Here is a 20,671-nt window from a genome sequence, read left to right on the forward strand (position 1 = left end):
AAAGGAAGAAACTAGACCAATATTCAAGAAAAGTAAGATTTTCTTTTACAGTGGAAAAAAACCAGCTCAATTGTTAGCATGCTGTTCAGCCTGGCTCATGTATAGGACTGGAGCTTGTCTGACATTTTGGCTCTCTGCGCTGGCCATTGGCCTGTTCTTTGGATTGGACGTAATGGAAGTTTCTCTGCTGAATCTTTTCCATTTAGTAGTGAAATACCCCTTGAAAAAGATAGGAGACTTTTCCCCATACCTTTTGGGTCTTAATGGGGTGCATAATGATCAGAGTAGTCCTGGGTAAGGTGTCTTGATTTGATTAAAATTTTGAGTGCCCATAACACACTGGATAACTGAGATCCCAAAGGCCTAAGGACAGTGTCATGGGAGTCATTAAGGATGCAAAGTAGATTTTAGCATCCTCTGGCCTCGATTTGCTTAGTACCAGAATTAAAATACAATGAAGGCAGCTATTTTGTTCAGATTCAAATATACAAGTGGGTTTAAAATGATATGAATACTTATTACGGCACATCCGAAGTTTCAATATTTCAAATAGCTGCAAATGGAGATTTTATTTGTGAGTGGTTTTGACAGCAGTAAAGAATGATAGTGGAGAAATGAATCTTAATAAAAGAGCAATGAAAATTAGTTTATCATGTCTTGGTCATGCTATAATCTGTAACTGTTGGAAAGGATTAATAAAGGATATTTCTAGTTAATTTCTTCTTTGCTTTTGATGTAGTTAGTGCCATTTTAATGCTTGAACTTCTAGATATGTAATGTTTTAGTAAGTTAACCAGCAGTTCAACAGCTGTAAAGAATCAGAAGTTAATGAAGCAGTAACCCTAAGCAGAGACTTCAGATATGATGTATTGACTTGCATAAAATTATTCTAGATTTATATCGACTCAAGTGAGAAGGGACTCAAATGGGCTCCCCTGAAGCTGAAGGACACACATCATGAGACAAGCTTTGCCACTAACCTATGTAAGTGGTAATGTACAGTAATTTCTGTCATTTAAGTAGTTGTGGGGGTTCAGGGTGGAGCTGCAGGGTCGGAAGGCTGCAGAGGGCTTTTTTTTTCAGTTAACATGAAACATTGAGAGAGATAAGCTGAATTGCCCCTGGCAGGGGCTGACACAGACAGTAAGGTAAGACTGAGTTTACCTTATGCATAAGTAGTTAACAGGAGAGATTAAGTGAGAAGACTGATCTGTAGCCCTTAAGAAATGCAAAACGTGCAACACTGGAAACCGAAGTTTTTGTAACAGCTGAGCTATAGTTGGTAACAGTATAAAAAGATGTGCTTTTTACAATAAAGTGGGCTTTGCATGAACCAGGCTGAGTCCTTCTATTAATCACCAACAAAAGGTGCCTTCGTGTGAGGAACAATAAAATGCCTAGCTGAGCGTTCATTGGTGAGCCCCGTGGGACTTTAAGTGCTGCTGAAAGAAGCAGGAAGCTGGCCAGCGATGGATCTCCTCGGAGTTGAAGGTGAGCCACGGGGGACAGTGGGGAGAGGACAGTCCTCACAGGATAGCCATGTTTTTGAACTTATGTCACTTTTACTTGAAACACATGGAAAGTCTGTGCCTTCCCAATCCCTTAAGAATGTGCTGCGTTGGGCAGCTGCCAGAGTGCTCGAGCTAAACCTAATTACTGCTTTTTCGTTGGAGGTGTGGGATGAGCCAAGTTGTGGGATCGCACTACAGAAGGAGATCAGGCAGCCGCTCAAATGCTGCCTGAGGAGCATGGAGAGCTATTCTAGAGGCTATTGAAGCACAGGAAAAGACTAACAAAGAGAAAGCTGCTTCTAAAAGCAGCCTCCCCTGCTCGGAGGGAGTGGAAGCCAATGCTGTGCCTTCTCCAACTGCCCCTGTGTCCTACACTCTCTGATCCCTCTAACCTGCCCGCTACAGAGGTCGCTCTTAAACCTCCCCATGTATTGTTGGTGAATTCGGAACATGATCCCGGACCTATTAACCCTATGCAGGAGGCCGATTTGTCTCCTCCAAATCCCTGTGATCATTGGGCTAATATCAGACAGGAGGCATTGAAGGAAGGACTCTTTGATGTAGCTGAAAAAATATTTGCACCCATCATATATCACCAAGGGCAGTTTCCTACCTGGGATTCTATTCCTTTTTCTGTCATTAAAGAACTGTGCCGTTCCGTTACAGAACACGGCATTCATTCACCATTTTTTGCAAATATGATTACCTCTGCTTTTTCCTCCTATGTGTTTACTCCCCATGACCTAAAATCATTGTCACAACTGCTACTAACACCTACGCAATACACTGTTTGGGAGACACAATGGCGTAGAGAGCTGGATAGACTCTTGCTTACTTTTATGGGCAATAATAACCAACAAATAGCTGCCCTGATTGTAGATCACCTTACGGGTGCTGGAGGTCATACAGATCCCAGCACCAGGTCCGAGTTATTCCAAAGGAGGCATTAGAAGGGATTCAAAATGCTGCTTGGCAAGCCCTTTTAACAATACCTAATGACCAAAAACCTGAAAAGCTTTTACTGCTATTTTTCAAGAAACCAAAGACTCTTACATGCAATTTATTGACCACCCAAAGCAAGCTTTAGAACGACAAATAGATCACCCAGAGGCGCGGAATATTGTGCTAATGATGTTGGCTGTGGAAAATGCTCATACTGACTGTAAAAAACTTCTTAAATTGCTCCCTAACCCTAAGCCCACTTTGATAGAGATGATTGAAGCTTGTAATCACATTGGACCAATTGAGCATAAATACAAGAATATGGCAGCTGCATTTGCAGCTGTGCAAGGTCCATCAGACAAGAGGCCAATGTGTTATGCTGCGGTCAGCCAGGACATTTTAAAAGGGACTGTTTTCAAGCTAAGGGCTACTACAGCTCCTGGTGTATGCCCTTGCTGCTGAAGAGGAAGGCATTTTGCCAACCAATGCCATTCGAAATATGATTGTGAAGGAGAACTGGTTTCGGGAAACAGGTTGCGGAGCGCGGGATGGCGCCGCACAATGACACAAATATCCTCATCGCCTGTACAAGTGAACATCAGACAGATTCCTCAACCCCAGCCTCAGCCTTATGCCCAGCTACAGCAGGCAGCACCAGCATGGACCTGGTCACCTCTGCAACATTAACACTTTTAGACTCCAGAGTGCATTTGTTATCAACTGGGACATTTGGACCTCTGTGGGGGGGTCGCAGTGCATTGTTGCTAGGGAGATCTTCTGTTACCCTTTCTGGTCTGTTTGTCTTCCCCAGAGTAATTGATTCTGATTTTACAGGTAAAATCAAGATCATGCCGTGGACTCCCTTTCCACCCTGCACTGTACCTAGAGGGTCCTGCACAGCTCAGCTGCTTTTTTTTCTGTATCTCCCACATTACCCATGCATGATTTCAACAGGGGGGAAGGGGGGTTTGGCTCCACAGGAGCCCCAGAAATTTGGTGGACACCACAGATCTCAGAAAAGTGTCCAATATGCCGGTGCACACTTTATTATCAGGGACAGAGTGCGGTACTGACTGGGATGGTAGATACTGTAGCAAATGTTACCATAATTTCTCAATCTAAGTGGCCACCTAATTGACCTCTAGCTCCGTTTTCACAAAACCTTTCGGGAATTGGTGGAGTGAGCAACAGCCAACAAAGTAAACATATCATAGGTCCTGATAATTGCAGTGCTAACATAAAACCTTTTGTTTTGACAATTTCCATGGTGGTGTGGAGACGAGATCTCCTCTCTCAGCTCGGTCTGAGATTGCAATCTGATTTTTAACAGGGGCCATTGTAGGATGCACCAGCCCACAATTAACATGGAAAACAACTAAATCTATTTGGGTCGATCAATGGCCCCTACCTGAAAAGAAGCTGGCACACCAGAAGAATCAGTGGAAGACCAATTACAGAAAGGGCATATTATCCATTCAATGAGTCCCTGGAATTCTCCTATTTTTGTAATACAAAAACAAACATGTAAGTGATGCTTACTCCATGATTTGAGAAAAATTAATGATGCAATGGAGGATGTGGGAGCTTTACAGCCAGGACTCCCTTCCCCCATGATGATCCCACAAGATAGGGCTTTATCAGTCATTGATTTAAAAAATTTTTTTTTCACTATTTCTTTACATCCTGCTGATGCCCCTAAATTTGCCTTTTCAGTTCCTAGCACAAACATGCAAGCTCCCTTGAAAAGATTTCACTGGGTAGTACTACCCCAAGGGATGAAAAATAGCCCAACTATTTGTCAGCAATTTGTAGCACACATTTTAAGTCCAGTATGTCAACAAATACCAGACGTGTTAATTTACCGTTACATGGATGACCTTTTAATTGCAGCTGAAAGCCCTCAACTCATGGAGGAAGCCCTAGCCCTTACCACAGTTGCTGTAAACAAAGTGGGACTGTGTATAGCCCCAGAAAAAATTCAAAAGCAACTCCCTTGGCAATATTTGGGCTGGCACATCAGATCCCAGACCATTCATCCTCAAGCATTGAAATTACAGTCAAAAATTTCTACACTTCATGATGCACAAAAATTATTGGGGACTATTAACTGGGTACGTCCTCTATGACGCATTTCAAATGCAGAACTAGCCCCTCTTTTTGCCTTGTTGAAAAAGGATCCTAATTTGTTGTCACACCGAACAGTGACACAACGGGCCACTGAAGCCCTACAGAAGGTCACTGATGCTTTACAGAAAAGGCAGGCATGTCAATATGCCCCAGAGCTACCTTTTTGCCTAATTCTTTTGAATCCAGCAAAACAGCCATATGCCTTGATTTCCAATGGGATCCTTCTGTGCCAGACCCTCTGCTAATTATTAAATGGCTGTTTTTACAACATCAAATGACAAAAACTATTACCACACAGCATGAAATGTTTGCCATTTTGATTATTAGAGCGTGGGACTGTTGGAAAATATATCAGGTTAAAAATTTTTTATAACTTTAGTCAAAGGTTTTGTTTGTCTTTATCCCCGGGAAAAGGAATTTTAGGTTTCTTTCAGGGCATTGTTCTACCAGATGAGGTCTGGTGGACTCAGCATATCAACAGATTGAGAGTGACCCCAAAGATAACCAGAAAGATAAAGGCTATTAACAGAAAATCCATGGGACATCAGTGACTATCACAAACATCTACCCCAGACACCACCTCCAGCAGGGCTGAAGACATCCTGGCCCAGAAAGGACTGATAAGAAAAACTGAAGAATGCAGAATCTAATTATCATCGGAGGCGAAGAGATTCAGATCCAATGAGAGACTGAATATCAGGGGTTTGCTCAACTTTGGACCAATGAACACTGATCCAATGCTTTTCTATGTATTTTTACTGTATAAAATATCTGAGAAATAGAGTAAAAGTTCTGTGTCATGGAATGATTCTCTCTGCACACCCGGGCTATGTGTGGAAGAGATGATTTCTGTGGTACATCCTGGCCAGAACAACATCCTGGCCAGATAATATAGTAATGCCTTGACTCTCTAACATTAAATATGTTGTTGGAGAGTTTTTGTTTTTTTCCCACAGATTCAGTGAGAGAACCACCTTTTTGCTTTAGCAGGACAGGAATTTATGCAGATAGGTTTGCCAGTGGTTTCACCTTACTTGCAGTGGTTACTACAAAATTCAGATGCTATACAAACTGCTTTATCTGATTTTGCAAGTTGAATCACTCCACATCTGCATGGACACCACTTGCTAACTGCTTCATTCAACCTATTAGCCACACCTAAATGATCTAAAGTTCCTTTACAAGCCCTGAAGGTCTTTATTGATGGGTCAGGATTAACACACAAATCCGTGCTTTTGTAGATGGACCCAGACATCCATCAGTGGACATCAGATGTTGCCATTGTCTCAGGTTCCTTCCAAATTGTAGAACTGGCAGCTGTTGTGCCTGCTTTTGAGAAATGGGACACTACCTTTAATTTTATCACAGACTCCTTTTATGTTGCAGGAATTGTTGCAAGAGCCAAATCAGCAGTTTTGCAGGGGATTGCTAACGCATTACTTTTTTCTTATCTGCAGAAGCTTGTTTTTATTTTAGATAACTGCAGAAGTTCTCACTTTGTTATGCATGTTCACTCACATACAAATCTCCCAGGTTTTATTGCAGAAGGTAACCACCAAGCAGACTTGTTAACATTGCCAGTAGAAGTTTTACATTATCAGTCTGTTCAAGCCAAATTAAGTGACTCCTTTTCCCATCAAAAGGCTGCTGGCTTTTCACTTACATATCAACAAGCTAAAGACATTATCGCTACATGCCCTGACTGCTGGGCATGGTAACTTCAGCCCCAGCTCACATAGAATTAACCCTCAAGGTTTGCAGAGCCTCCAGTTGTGGCAAACAGATGCTACACATTTTCCTGAATTTGGTCATTTAAGATATATCCATTTGATTTAGAGTAAGCTAGAAATTATTAATTTAAGAGAACTAGAAGCTGGATAATAATAATAATATTTTTGAACTGATTTAGAGGGCCAGAGATTGGATAACGATTTACTGAGATATGCCTGCTGCAAACCATTTCTTATTCGCTTAATGAATCTGTGCCTACCTAGTATCAAGGAGGATATAGAGAAGAGAGTCAAATAATTGAGAAAAACCACCAAGTGTGACCAAGCATCCCTCCCTTGGACCCCAGGACCGGTACAAGTTGGTTCTAAGGCTTGGACTTGGACCAAGAACCAAGGGAGCATGCGCAAGGGAGCAAGGTGAACAGTTCATCGTGAGGAAGACTATCGATCACACCATCATTAATCATTTGGGACCCATGCCCACAATTAATCTGTGACACTGCGTTTGCACGAGCATATTTAAATGAACTTTGAACTCATTATAATATGAAGCGGGGATAGGTAATGAATATGTATAGGGGCTTTGTCTAACTTTTTGCATATGTAATCTGTAACCTAATATAAACATAGTGAAGTGCTGCTGACGGTGTGCATGCTTTTGGAGGGGCTTCCCCCCGTGCACCCCAGCTGGAATAAACACATACCTACTTCATAACTATCTGAGTTGTGGAGTCAATCCCATGCCTCACATTCCTCCACAGATACATTTTCAGGAGCTCTGTTTGCATCCTGCCATGCAGGAGAAGCAGCAAAGAATGCTAGATGCCATTTTTTAGCTGCTTTTGCCTTTTTAGGTATGCCACAAGAAGTTAAAACAGGTAACGATCCTGTATACATTTCCCATTTTTTAGCTACCTTTTTTACCTTATGGGGAATACAGCACACCACAGGAATCCCTCATTCCCCTACAGGACAGGCCCTCATTGAATGAGCTCACAGCACACTAAAACGCTTACTGGGGCAACAGAAGGGAGGAATGGAGGGAGCAACACCTCAGGATAGGCTGCAAAAAGCCTTTTAATTTTTTAACTTTTTTAATTGCTATTCAGTAGCAAAACTGTGCCCATAACATGGCATTTTGGACAAAGTGCAGCAGTCACTGAAATTAAGGTCCTGGTTCTGGTAAAGGACTTAGAATCAGGCAAAATAATTGGACCTTTTCCTCTTATTATGTGGGGTAGATGTTATGCTTGTGTTTCCACAGATACGGGACCTAAGTGTATCCCTGCAAAAAACATTCACCCATAGAGAGAAAAAGGACCAACACCACCAGAAGACAACCAATGTGATGACAACAAAGACATAGAACTTTGATGTCCCTAGAGGAAAGGTTCAACCTTCCCCATGAAGTCAAGCTGAGAAAATGATGACCAGGATTGTCATGGGTTGGCCTGTGGGTGGCTTAAGAATTTGTTAAAAACAGGAATATATATATTGTGCATATTAATTTACGTACCTTGTTTATTACAATGTGTGCAGTGTATAGTTAACAATTATGCAGATTTTGATTGTTAAACAGAAAGAGGGAGATGTGGGGGTTCAGGGTGGAGCTGCAGGGTCGAAGGGCTGCAGAGGGCTTTTGTTTTCAGTTAACGTGAAACATTAAGAGAGAAAAGCTGAACCGCCCCTGGCAGGGGCCAAGACAGAGAGTAAGGTAAGACTGTGTTTACAGTTAACAGGGGAGATTAAGTGAGAAGACTGTAATCTGTAGCCCTTAAGAAATGCAAAACACGTAACCCTGGAAACTGAAGTTTTTCTAACAGCTGAGCTATAGTTAGTAACAGTACAAAAAGGTGCTTTTTACACTGAAGTGGGCTTTGCATGAACCAGGCTGAGTCCCCATATCAATCACCAACAAATAGTATTTCTCTGGGTTTGCGATCTGAGAGCTGTATAATTCAATCTTAATGATGCTGCTCTGTGCTGTATTCAAAAAGATAAAAGGAATAGTAAAGGAAGTGATCACTTTATCCCACAGAGACCACTTCATAGAGAGAATGTATTCTGTCCTACATCAGTCTCTCAATGCAGATGGGCCACTTGTGAACAGGGCATGATCTGTCCCCTTACCTTTATCTAACTTAAATGATCAAACTAATTACTAAAATTATTATTTTACTATGTTGATTTTAGATGAATGGTACAGAATAGGAAACTGACTAATGTGATTACCTAGTAAGAGGTCAATATTAAATTAATGAAATCTATATATAGAAGATGATACAATTTTGGTAAAATCCTACTCTCCATTTTAATTGTCAGGGTGAGGGATTAGAAATCAAATCTAACTATCTATGAAAACTGAAGAAGTTTTTTGTGAGATTGCCAAAAGCCAGAATCAAGGTAGCATGTTGTCCTGTTTCTTAGTTCGAGACTGTATCCCTGACATTGATTCTTGGATGGACTACATAACTCATAAAGTTGTAAAGTAGGTATGCTTTATTCCAGCACTGGGGTGCATGGGGTAACTCTCCAAAGCATGCATACTGCCAGCAGCACTTCACTTGGTTTATATCAGGTTACAGATGCATAAAGTTACACAATGCCTCTATACATATTCATTATCTATCCCCATTTTGCATTTTAATGACTTTAAAGTTCATTTAAATGTGATTGCCCCTGTGCAGAGCCACTTGATGATTGTGGGCAGGAGTCTCAGGGGTGTCTGGGAGGCAGTAAACGGCGTATTCCTCGGGTTGAACTCTTCACCCTGTCTCCTTGCTTATACTCCCTGGGCTCCTGGTCCAAGTCCAAACCTCAGAGCTGACTCAGGCCAGTTTCAGGGTCCAAAAGCAGGATATCTGGTCATGGTTACTTCACTCCTATCAATGGTCTTGCATTGCTTTTGCATCCTCCCTTTCTGCTTGGCAAGTGCAAAAACCATTAAGCAAGTGATATATTGTTTTAGCAAGCAGCTCCTAGTAAATCATTATCCAACCTCTAGTCCGCTAAATCAACATGGCTTCATGAAAGGGGAGACGTATGTTTCACCTTGGTCAGGTGGCACATGTCACCTTGTCTCATTCCTCTGCCTGCTCAACTGTGCTTGTCCCACTCATTGCCATTCTACAGACACTACCGTCTTTTCCCCCTAATTGAAGCAGAGGGGGGTGTGAAGTGGAATAGGCCTCTGCATTTACCAAAAGCGTCTCCATGACTCAGCGAAATCCCTTCAGCCAGTACAGCCTGGTACTGTGCAGGCAGAGCCTTCTCTCATCCGTGCCGGTGGAAGGCACAAGCACACACTCACCCAAAAGCTTTGGATAGCCCATGTGTTACCAGAGACAAAGAACTCAGGGGCCCCAGTCGCATGGAGTTCTGAAGATGATTTATTCCCGAAGGTGTCCAACAGCGAAAGAGACCGAATGACCCTGAGTGACCATTGATATAGAGATACAGGGCCAGTAGTCTGAGGGCACAGGGAAGAGAAGGCGGAGGGATACAACAGCCACCACTGGGAGAAGGGAGGGGTGGAGTGAGAGACCAAGTCAAGGCCAACCAACATATGAGGATTAACATAGTCTAGGGTGAGACCAGCCAACCCCCAGCAGGTAACTTTAAACCTCAGAGCTGTCCCACCACCATGTCTCTGTTGTCTTGGGACCTCTCAGCTCCTCAGTAGCTCTCGAGGTGGTCTCAACCACCATAACACCGAGCCCTTGTAAAAAGTTGTTTTTCCTCTGCCTCATAATTGGTATTACACTTCTCTCTCAATTTCTCTGAATAAGACTAACAAATGTAAGCAATTTTTTCTGACCTGCAGTTTGAAATACGTCAGTGTTGTTTCAGCCCCCAAAAAAATTTGTCCTGAAAACCTGGCAGTTTTCTCAACCACATCAACAGTTCTGAGGCCTATGGGAGGTTAGGTCAGTAACTGTGGTCCTGTCACCAAAACTGTGGGAATAACAAAAGCCCTCCAAAAACATTTTTAATGTTAGAGAGTCAAGGCATTACTTTATTTTCTGGCCAGGATGTTGTTCTGGCCAGGATGTACCACAGAAATCATCTCATCCGCACATAACCTGAGTGTGCAGACAGAATCATTCCATGACACTCAGCTTTTACTAGATTTTTCAGACATTTTACACAGTTAAAGTACATAGAAATGTATTGGGTCAGTGTTCATTGGTCCAAAGTTGCGTAGTTCTTAGTATTCAGTTTTCTATTGGATCTGGATTTCTTTGCCTTCGATGTTAATTAGGTCTTCTTTCTTCCTCCTCTTTTTCCAGACCGGGTGTCTCCGACTAGCCAGGGGTGTAGTTCAGAGTTGATGGTCTGTTAATGACCATTGAGAGCTGTTATCTCTTGTCTTCTGTGCTACTCCTAGTCTTTTGAGATGCTAAGTTCAGCAGACCTCACCTCATGGAACAATGCCCTGGAAAGAAACTTAAATTCTTTATCCCGGGGCAAAGGCAAACAAAACCCTTGGCTAAAGTTACACAAAAAAAATTTTAAACAGGTATATTTTCCAACAGTCATCTCCTCAGGTTTCTTTTAATCTAATTTATTAGCCAGGTGTTCCGTCCTGCTATAAAAAGGGGAGTCAGGAAGGATTCCTTTTAATAGATTTCTCGGACAAAAATAAAACACAAACACGGCAATATAGTATCTGAGAACTCTTTATTGATGAAGAAGGGTAAGCGTTCCTACTGAAGGGGGACAAAAAAGGGAGCAAAGAGGGAGAAAGAGAGACAGAGACAGAAAGAGAATACCGGACAGATCGTTACTGCTGAACCCTGGGCGCTCCAGTGGCGAGAGCTCTGCAGATGGAGAGTGTGTGCTGCGAGCCACGAGGAGTCTGCGTGGCTGCTGTGGTGGTCTGAGCATAATTTCCAAACAGCAGCAGCTGTGTGTCTTTTCTGTCGGTGAAGAACAGGCTGCCGTGGCCACAGTCACACTCATGGAGCAACTGCGGCTGTCAGGGCTGTTGTGTCAGGCAAACAGCAGAGCACGAGGTTATCACGGCAATGGAGCTGCCTCGAGGAAGTGGCAAAGCAGGGCAGGACAGGTGCAGACAGGGAAGCAGCCAGGGAAGAAGCAGGACTGCAGGGAGGATAAAGTGAGAGGGGGGAGGAGGGCCAAGCTGACCCTCCAGGTGAGCCCTGCTACTGTCAAGAAACCCAGAGAAAAATGGCCCCTGTTTTGTTGCAGTTAACTTCTTTTGTGTTCTAGGCCTCCTCCCAGAGACCGATTTCCCACACATTTTTTCCCAGGCGTCTGGGGATCTGTCCCACTGGCAAGGGAGGGTCACTTGTAGCCCCGTTGTGGAAGCTTTCTTTGGCCTGATCAGACAAAGAGTCCCCAGGGACAGGGTTCCCAGCACGTGTACTGGGAACAGTAGACGTAGAGTAGACATAAGTATTTCTCCACCTCATGTATAACATACGTTTAGGCATAGATAAAAATAAATCCGATTGCTCTCTCTCACCAGGTTGAAGTGTACGTTGTCAAATCACTAATGAATGTGAAATCTGAGGGAAGTAGAGAGACTGACAGACAGACAGACAAACAGACATGTATAAGACTGAAAATTATTTTGAGAGTGGAGAAATCATATAAAAAAAAGCAAGTGTGCCCATGCCTCAATCATTCAAAATAATGTACGCATTTAATTTGGAAATTCTGAAACACATGAACATGGAATTGGACAGTTCTCAATTTCAGTCTCCTATTTTCATTGGCAACTACTACATATATTTGTTTTTATGAACTCAACAAAGTCAAGTAGAAGCAGTTCAATTTCTTTTCCTTATTGTTCTTGCTAAAGACTGTTCTAGCATTTTGTTTTAATGGTGCTTTTAATGGTCATTTTTCTTCCCAATTTGTTCTCTTGCCCTCAAGTTTTTTAATTTAGAGTTCTTTTTCTTCCTTCCTGTTCTGAGTTTTGGAATTCAGGTTATCACACACTGTTTCCTGGGTGAGATACCAAATTCATTGTCCAATGCCTTGTACCCTATGTTGATTTAGGGGGGGCTAGAATTTACTAATTCAGGGGGGCTAGAAGCTGAATAATAATATTTTGGAACTAATTTAGGAGGCTAGAGGTTGGACAATGATTTACTAGAGGCTACTTGCAAAAACAATATATCACTTGCTTAACAGTTTTTGAGCTTGCCAAGCAGAAGGGGAGGATGCAAAGAAGAATGCAGGACTATTGATAAAAATTACTGAGTGTGACCGAGCATCCTGCTCTCAGACCTCAGAACTGGCTCAAGTTAGCTCTCAGGCTTGGAGTTGGACCAAGAACCAAAGGAGCATGCACAAGGGAACAGGGTGAAAAGTTTATCCTGAGGAAGACTACTGACTTTGTCCCTCATTTATCTTTGGGACCCTCACCCACAGTTAATTTGCGACACTGCGCTTGTGTGAGCATATTTAAATGAACTTTGAACTCATTATAATATGAAACGGGGATAGGTAATGAATATGTATGGGGGCATTGTGTAACTTCATGCATATGTAACCTGTAATCTAATATAAACCAAGTGAAGTACCGCTGACAGTGTGCATGCCTTTGGAGGGGCTACCCCCCATGCACCCCAGCTGGAATAAAAGCATACCTACTTCATAACTGTCTGAGTTGTGGAGTCAGCCTGTGCCTCAATGTGTACACAAGACTGTCTCTCCTAGCTTCATGAAAGCTACCAGTTCTCTCTGAGATGTCTTCAACAGCAAGGAACACTGAAAACTCTAGCACAAATGACCTTTCTCAAGCGCTTTTCATCCACCATTTTATGGAGACTGGAGCCCAAATATTGTACATACCACATGGAGAAGATTGTTATGAATGTAGGGAATATGTATTTGTATAGCTGTATTTGTAGATCTTAGTAGTGTGATGCCTTCCTGCTAGGTGAGATGGTAGGGAATAAAAGAGGTTCTCTATAGGAGGCTTTGGCTGTATTTTGACTGAAACTCGCCACCCGGGGAAACACTATGTCCAATCAAAATCTTCTCAGGAGTAACATGTACCCATAACCCCTCATCATTTCCATATGACTCCTTATAAAAAGGAAGTTTCCATCTTCTTTGTAGCCACCCTTTAAATACTGGAACATGGTGATAATGGTCTCCCCTAAGCTTTCTTTTCTCAGGACAGATAATGAAAGCTAATATGAAAGAATCTTGAGTTATTTCTTTCTGTTCTGATTTATTGCAATGGTTAACTTTTGGTGGTGGTGCTCCTTGGAGAGTAGCATTTGGTTTATGATAAGCCTTTCAGAAATTGCTTAAGTACTCCAGCTCAGTTAGACTAGATGATCACTTCTTCAGTTCCTTCCAATTAAACTATTCTGTTATAGTTCAATGACTTTTAAGACCTGTAGGACTAATTTAAATACAGCTTTGCATTTGTATATTTATTGTACTTATAGCTATACTTTTTTTAGAGATAAATCTATAGTGTCTGGTGTGGAGAATTCTTGATTGATTAAACTGCATTTATAATGGTACAGAATCCTATGTTTCTCATGAAAACGTAATGCATATACCTTCATACTGGCAGAATGGATCTGCCCTCAGTGGTTAAGGTGTGTATATGTAAACTGGGACAATTCTGAGATATGGAGAACACACAAGAAAATACTTAAACTTTACCTCATTGATTTTCCTTTCAGTGTGAAACCAACTGAAGTGTAAAATTAACACCCACCGTTAAAAGAAAATAGATCACCTCCTGTTACACAATGGCTTCAAAATCACGGGCATGAATTATTAGAAGGTTTGTGCGAGCAAGACCATTGTTAAGCTAAAGTAGCACTCAGGCCATATACAGGCCGCAGTAGTTTGCTTCCCTGAGAACACTTTGTGAGAAAATATCAAGAAGATGCAGCTGTGTAAAGAATGTATGGGAGGAAACTTGTGATTAACAAGGAATGAGGGGAAAAACCCTGAAGGTGTGAGAATGGAATGTGAAAGAAATGTAAGCTGTAACTGCTGCAATTAATGAGTAGATTAGTGATTAATAAATATAAGCACTGTAACAGTATCTAAAGAGCACACTCATTAAAATAAACGGAGCTTGCTTTGTGACTTACATTATGTCGTATGTGAGTTCTCACTCGCCGTTCGTCAGCCTCCGACCCGAGAGACCCCAGAGACATCTGCACTGCAGGCAGGATGAGTTTACTGGGGAAACATCAGTCCCCACTTGACCTAGTCTTTCTTCTGCGTGTCTGCCCTCAGACAGTGTTGGAGAGAGAATGCTGGGCAAGACATACCCTAGATTTGATGCAGAGGAGGCATTTGTTGATGCTGATGCTTTCAACTGTCCTCCATCAGCAGGAGAAATCCTTAAGATGAGCAATGGCACCAGAGAACTTCTCTGTCTTCATAAGGGTACAATTGTTTTTGTTTCAGTGGTTGCAATTATAAATTACATTTAAAACTCCCTATTTGCATGCAAGTAGAAAAAAAAACCTTATTTCCCTGTGAGTCAGTGGGCTGCTCTTGGCTGGGTTTGAGTCAATTTTCTTCAAAGTAGATAGTGTGAAGCCACATTTTGGATTTGTGCTGGAAACACTCTTGTTAATACAGGGATGTTTTAGTTATTGCTGAGCATTGCTTGCTCAAGGCCTTTTCTGCTTCTCATACCACCCCACCAGTGAGCAAGCTGGGTGTGCACAAGAAGCTAGGAGGGGACAAAGATGGGACAGCTGACCTCAACTGGACAAAGAGATATTCCAGACAATATGGCTTCATTCTCAATATATAAAGTGAAAGAAGGATGGAGGAAGGGAAAGACATCTGGAGTGATGGCGTTTGTCTTCCCAAGTCACCATTATGCATGATGGAGCCCAGTGTTCCTGGAGATGGCTGAACAGATATCCACCCACAAGAAGTGGTGAATAAATTCCTTTTTTTTTTTTGCTCTGCTCATGCATGGAACTCTCACTTTACCTATTATAGTGTCTTTACCTCAAGCCAGCAGGTTTTTTTTTTTACTCTTCTGAGACTCTCCCATTCCACCATGGGTGGGTGAGTGAGTAGCTGCATGGGTCTTGGTTGTTGGCTGGAGTTAAATCATGGCAGTCAGCTGTCATCTGTGCTAGAGTGAATAACAGAACATAATAACAGAATAAGGAAGACCAAGATCAGCTTAGTTTTTTCCATCTTGCTTTTTTTTGTTTGGGTGTTTTTTTTTAAATATTGACCTTTTGCATTTGGAGTGTGAATTATTTTGACATTTCTTTCACCTCATCAAAAAACTGCTTCCAAAGAAAACTAATATTTCAGACTAAACCTGTAATACCCCCAATATCAAATATCCCAAGGTTCCAATATCAAGCACTCCAAACATCCAATTTCCCAATAATGCTTTTGAGCCATCACAAACTTCACCAAAGGTATACCTAAACATTCTGACTGTTTCCATCATTCAAAGTTTTCACTCCTTCTGGCATAGATCTTTACAGATTGTTTTACTGTCCAGCATTTTTCTATCATATGATTGATAACAAATACCTTACCCCTGCAATGCCAAACATATGTTACTGCAGCAAGACATTTCAGGTTGTTTCCAGAGGAAAACTGTCCTTTAGATGCCAATCAGCAGTATTAATAAACTATGACAAAATGAATTCTACTTTTCTTGGCTCATCCTAAAAGGCTAAAGACTGGTCAGAAACATGACTGAAAGTTAAAGGTGTCTTCCTAAAGAATATTGAAGAGCTGTAATTGGAAATTGTAATTTGAGTCTTGAAATAGCAGGTGACAACTGCTTCTTCTATGTCTTTGTGTTGCAGCAATTGCATAAACCAATGTGCTAATAAACATTGTGCCCCACTCCTTTTTTTTTTTTTTTTTCTTTTTTAGTGGAGATGTAAAGCTTTGAGTCACAGCAGAGTAAAAGCTCTGAAGGAGCAGGTCTCCTTCCTGGGGAGTAGGTAGGCACTCAAAGCAATACCAGTGTTGTGGTGAGTGTTGCCATAGCAAGCATTTACATACTGAAATAACAAACGACGCTTTGGGAATGTGAAGGTGGATCCTAATTTTACCTTTGAGCAAAATTTCAGTGCAGCTGTTGGTGGTAAGGTGGACATGAACAGGCTGTTTAGCAGAATCACTCATAGTGCTTGAGCCTGTTGCAGCAGATATATTTAAGGAGAGAAATTTTGACTTAAGTCAAAATCTGTTTAGTGCTGGAAGTTTTTTACCAAGGACTAGACAGGCATAAAAATTAATTTCATGTAGGCCATCAGCATTTGTCAGGTTAAATTAACTACTGGAAAATTTGAAATACGTACTTTTAAAGCTGAGTAACACCAGACTCACCTCCCTTTTTCCTTTTGTTTTGTATTTTGATGTTACTCTAATGCCCAGATGTTCTAAGCTGTACACTCAGTTGTGTGAAATAAGAGAAATGTTTCAAAGCTTATGTAGGATTAGAAGATCCTACAGGATTTTAATATTTATCCTACTAATTTATCTCAATGATGTAAAAAATCTTTCAGCTCTTGAAAACTGTGTGGTCAACCCAAAGAGTGTGAAAGAGAATGAAACAGAAAATTTTGGTTTTAACCAAAGTGTCATTGGACCTAAAATTTGAAAGCAAGTTGTTCTGGTATGAAGCAACATTCTCTTTGTTGTTCTGTTCTGAACACACTCTGAGTGACAGCTAGACTTTTAGAGAAGCGTGCATGTTGATATTTGACAAGACTTCATTGTAATTTATATTTACTAGTCTGACCTAAATTACTAAAAAATCAGCTACTCGTTTTGCCAAACAAAGCATCTATGCCCTGCTCAAGCAGTGACATTATATAATAGTCTTAAAACTGTAGGCTAGGTTAAGAAAATATGGGTAATATCCTCTAATATGAATACTCTCCTCATTTGTCCTGAATTTGAATCACTAATGTGTTCAAAGACACCTTGAATAATTAAGAAAATCTCCTTAAATTTATTGTGTCTCATGATGTTTACAAAAATGCCAAAACAGCATCCTGCTGCTCATCTATTGCAATGCCAAGTGTCTTGCTATTCCATGCCATCCTTCTTTTCTGTACAATTTTTTTTATTGACCTGGTGCCTTGGACTATAGGAACTGCAGAAGTGATGGAACAGGTATCCTTTTTCCTGTGTTTGGCATGCCCTCAGTTCAGTCTATTACTTCAAAGACTATATTATGGATGCTACACACCTCAGTACTTGAAACCTGGATAGACCTTGAATCCTAGACAGAAAAAACACCCCAAAACATTAAAAATGTTAAAACATTTGGTTGATAAAAACTCATTCTCTTTAGTTTGGGTTCTTTCATTTCTTTATGGCAAGCACTTGTAGCACAGGGCTGAGGTAATTGGAACAGTTGAGTGAATGTAAATCTGAGGGAGATTAAGCACATTGTCTATAAAGCTGATGTAGTGCTTGAGCAAACCAGCAGTGATTAATTCATTATCATTATAAACAGCCTGCCAAAGAAAACCTACAGGCTATTGAAGACAAGATGACTGTAAAATTAGGGATCAGACCAACTCTAATGTTCACTAATGGACATGAACATTAGTGTTGCAGCTTCAGCCAACTGCACTGAATGAGACCCTGGTGACACTTTTGGATAAAGTACATAAGGGATTGAAGATTCTTTTTTCCCCCTAAATTAGGAGTTAAAGTAGTTGAGGAAATAAAGAATTTGGAAGAGATACTGGAAGAGATACATTTCCCATGGGGTCTCTCAAATTGCTGGAGGACACAGCCTCTTTTATCTTACTTTCCCAGCCGCAAGTTCCCTCTCTCTCTCCCCATTGGTTGAGGTACTTGAGAGGTACAGACTTCCTGGAACACCTAATGCAGACCCCACGTAATATACATCTCCCCTAATGCAGACCCCACGTAATATACATCTCCCCTAATGCAGACTCCCTTAATACACCTCTTCCCTTTCTTCTTTTTCTTATGTCTCTGTTCCTGTTGTTTATTAACACAGCCTTGGGTAAGTCAATTTGTGGAATTCCTGTTGAAATCCTTCCCCTTGTTTCTTCTATCTCTCAGTATTGGTCTTATCTTACCAGCAGACTCAGGTCTTATCTTACCATCGGTTTGTTTGTAAAGACACTTTGGGAGGCAAGCAGCCTCTGCACAACAGCTACAAAAAAAAAGTGATTTGAAAGATACCTTGATGTCTAAGCAGTGGTCCAATTTCCCTGTTAGAATTAGCACCACATCAAGAAACTTACTCTGATTAACTTTTGTTGTTATTGCAGAAATTACACTGAAATAAAAACTTGCACTACTTTTTTCAGCTATGATGCTTTCATTATTCTGTCTGAACTCCTTTTATGCCATTAGCTGTCCACAGCTGCTCCCAAGATTGGTTCAGCCCTTTGTAGCTCTTTTACAAACCACTTTATTATATCAACATATAGCAGGTTCCATTATATAAAGTAGCATAGCCACAGCACTGGAAGTTACTTTCAAAAGTCGAGACAGGATTTGTTCACTGGCAGCCACTGGGATTTTGTGTTAGTTATGCATTTTAGGCATTTATTGTCTTTGTGTGGACTTCAAAAAGTGCATTAAGAGAAACCCAGGGTTATTGAAAAGCTTTCCTTTTACAGAATTTTCTGGAGCCTTAAACAGAAGTTTCTATTATTCATGCCAGATGTCTGTGTGATTCTATACTAACACATATTTTGCATCTTCCTCATAGCAGTTCTGCACAAGTCTTCCATACAGAGAGGAGGGACCCACTGCCCCCTTGTTTGTAGCTTCCCCAGGGATGTTGCCATGCGGTGTCCTAGGTTGCAATATAGATGTAGTCAAGTATTCTATTACCACCAGCTGTGGGCCGTTAGCTGCTATCATCTGCTAATGACCCACTCCGGATGACAGGCAATGGGCCATCAGGGACCCACCATGTGACTCATGGACTTATCTCATCCCATTGTGGGATGCTCTGCCCAGGAGGGAGGAACCAGGTGTTCCCACCTGGATATAACCTGGCCTTGGAACTGCCTGAGCGAGCCCTGTCTACTGGGTTCCCAGAGGACGAGAGCTACCGCTGGATCTTTCAGCTGGAGACTAGACCTTCACAGGATCAGCGCTTCGACTGGACTACTTCAGTTGGACTGCTACTACCACCCTAACAGGGTGTTAGGTTGTATCTGACTTTGTCAGTGCTTTTTCCTTGTATTATTTCACTTATTTTTAATTTCAATCTTGACTTGTGATCTCCCACTGGTTTGTTTTCAAACCAATACAGTGGTCATTAGCCCAGGGAGCACTGGCCATGCTGGCATGTAAAGCCCAGGCTAATGGGTTGAAATGACCTAAAATTGAAATGGCTTTAAACCAAAAGAGGTTAGATTTAGATTAGACAGTAGGAAGAATATGAAGGTGGTGAGCCACTGGAACAAGATGTCCAGAGAAGCTGCAGATGGCCCATCACTGGAAGTGTTCAAGGGCAGGTTGGATGGGGCTTTGAGCAACCTGGTCTAGTGGAAGGTGTACCTGCCCATGGTGGAGAGGCTGGAACTAGATGTTCTTAAGGGTCATTCTATCATTCTTTGAAATTTGAGTTGGTTGAAATTTGAGGCATTTACAGAATTCTCTTCCTAAAGACAGGTCTGGAAAACAGGTTTTGAGACTATGAGGCTCAGACAGAGACCCAGGGGATGGTGATATCTATGGTGTACCTAACCTTGAGTGAGAGTTGCTTTAATTTACTGGGGAGTTGAAGGCAACAGAGGTAGCCAAAGGAGGCCAGTGAGTGAGAGGTACCTAAGTGTTACACAATGGCTTCAAGATCACAGACATGAATTATTAGAAAGTTTGTGCGAGCAAGATCATTGTTAGGCTAAGTAGCACTCAGGCCATGTACAGGCTGCAGCAGTTCGTTTCCCTGGGAACGCTTCGTGAGAAAATATCAAAAAGATGCAGCTGTGTGAAGAATGTATGGGAGGAAACTTATGATTAACAGAGAATGAGAGAGAAAACCTTGTAGATGTGGGAATGGAATGTGAAAGAAATGTAAGCTGTAACTGCTGCAATTAACGAGTAGATTAGTGATTGATAAATATAAGCACTGTAACAGTATATAAAGAGCACACGCGTTAAAATAAACAAAGCTTGCTTTATATCTCACATTGAGACTGCCGTGAGTTTCCTCTCGTCATTACGTCACCTAAGGGCTTGGGTGAAAGAGAAAGAAGAGAAAGAAGACAGGGTAAAGTTCAGAATTATTTGAGGCCAGTTTAGCCAACGACCTAAATAATTTTATCTTTAAAAGAATTGCTAGGCATAAAAATTTTCTGTGATGGTCATATGGTCTCCATTGTGGAGACAACTGAGACATCCTTCTTA

At 41.5% G+C, this 20,671-nt stretch overlaps 1 protein-coding gene across 1 annotated transcript in view; it reads left to right on the top strand.

Moving 5' to 3' along the window:
- Positions 1-1,333, top strand: part of ITGA9 (integrin subunit alpha 9) — a 277,433-nt gene extending 276,100 nt beyond the window's left edge. The window contains exon 29 of the transcript XR_014849888.1: positions 894-1,333. The gene's annotated coding sequence lies outside the window, so the exon portion shown is untranslated. The remainder of the gene's footprint in view (positions 1-893) is intronic.
- Positions 1,334-20,671: the final 19,338 nt, after the last annotated feature.

The sequence above is a fragment of the Lichenostomus cassidix genome, chromosome 2, assembly GCF_008360975.1.
Source record: "Lichenostomus cassidix isolate B80296 chromosome 2, HeHo_3.0, whole genome shotgun sequence".
NCBI classification, from domain to species: Eukaryota; Metazoa; Chordata; class Aves; order Passeriformes; family Meliphagidae; genus Lichenostomus; species Lichenostomus cassidix.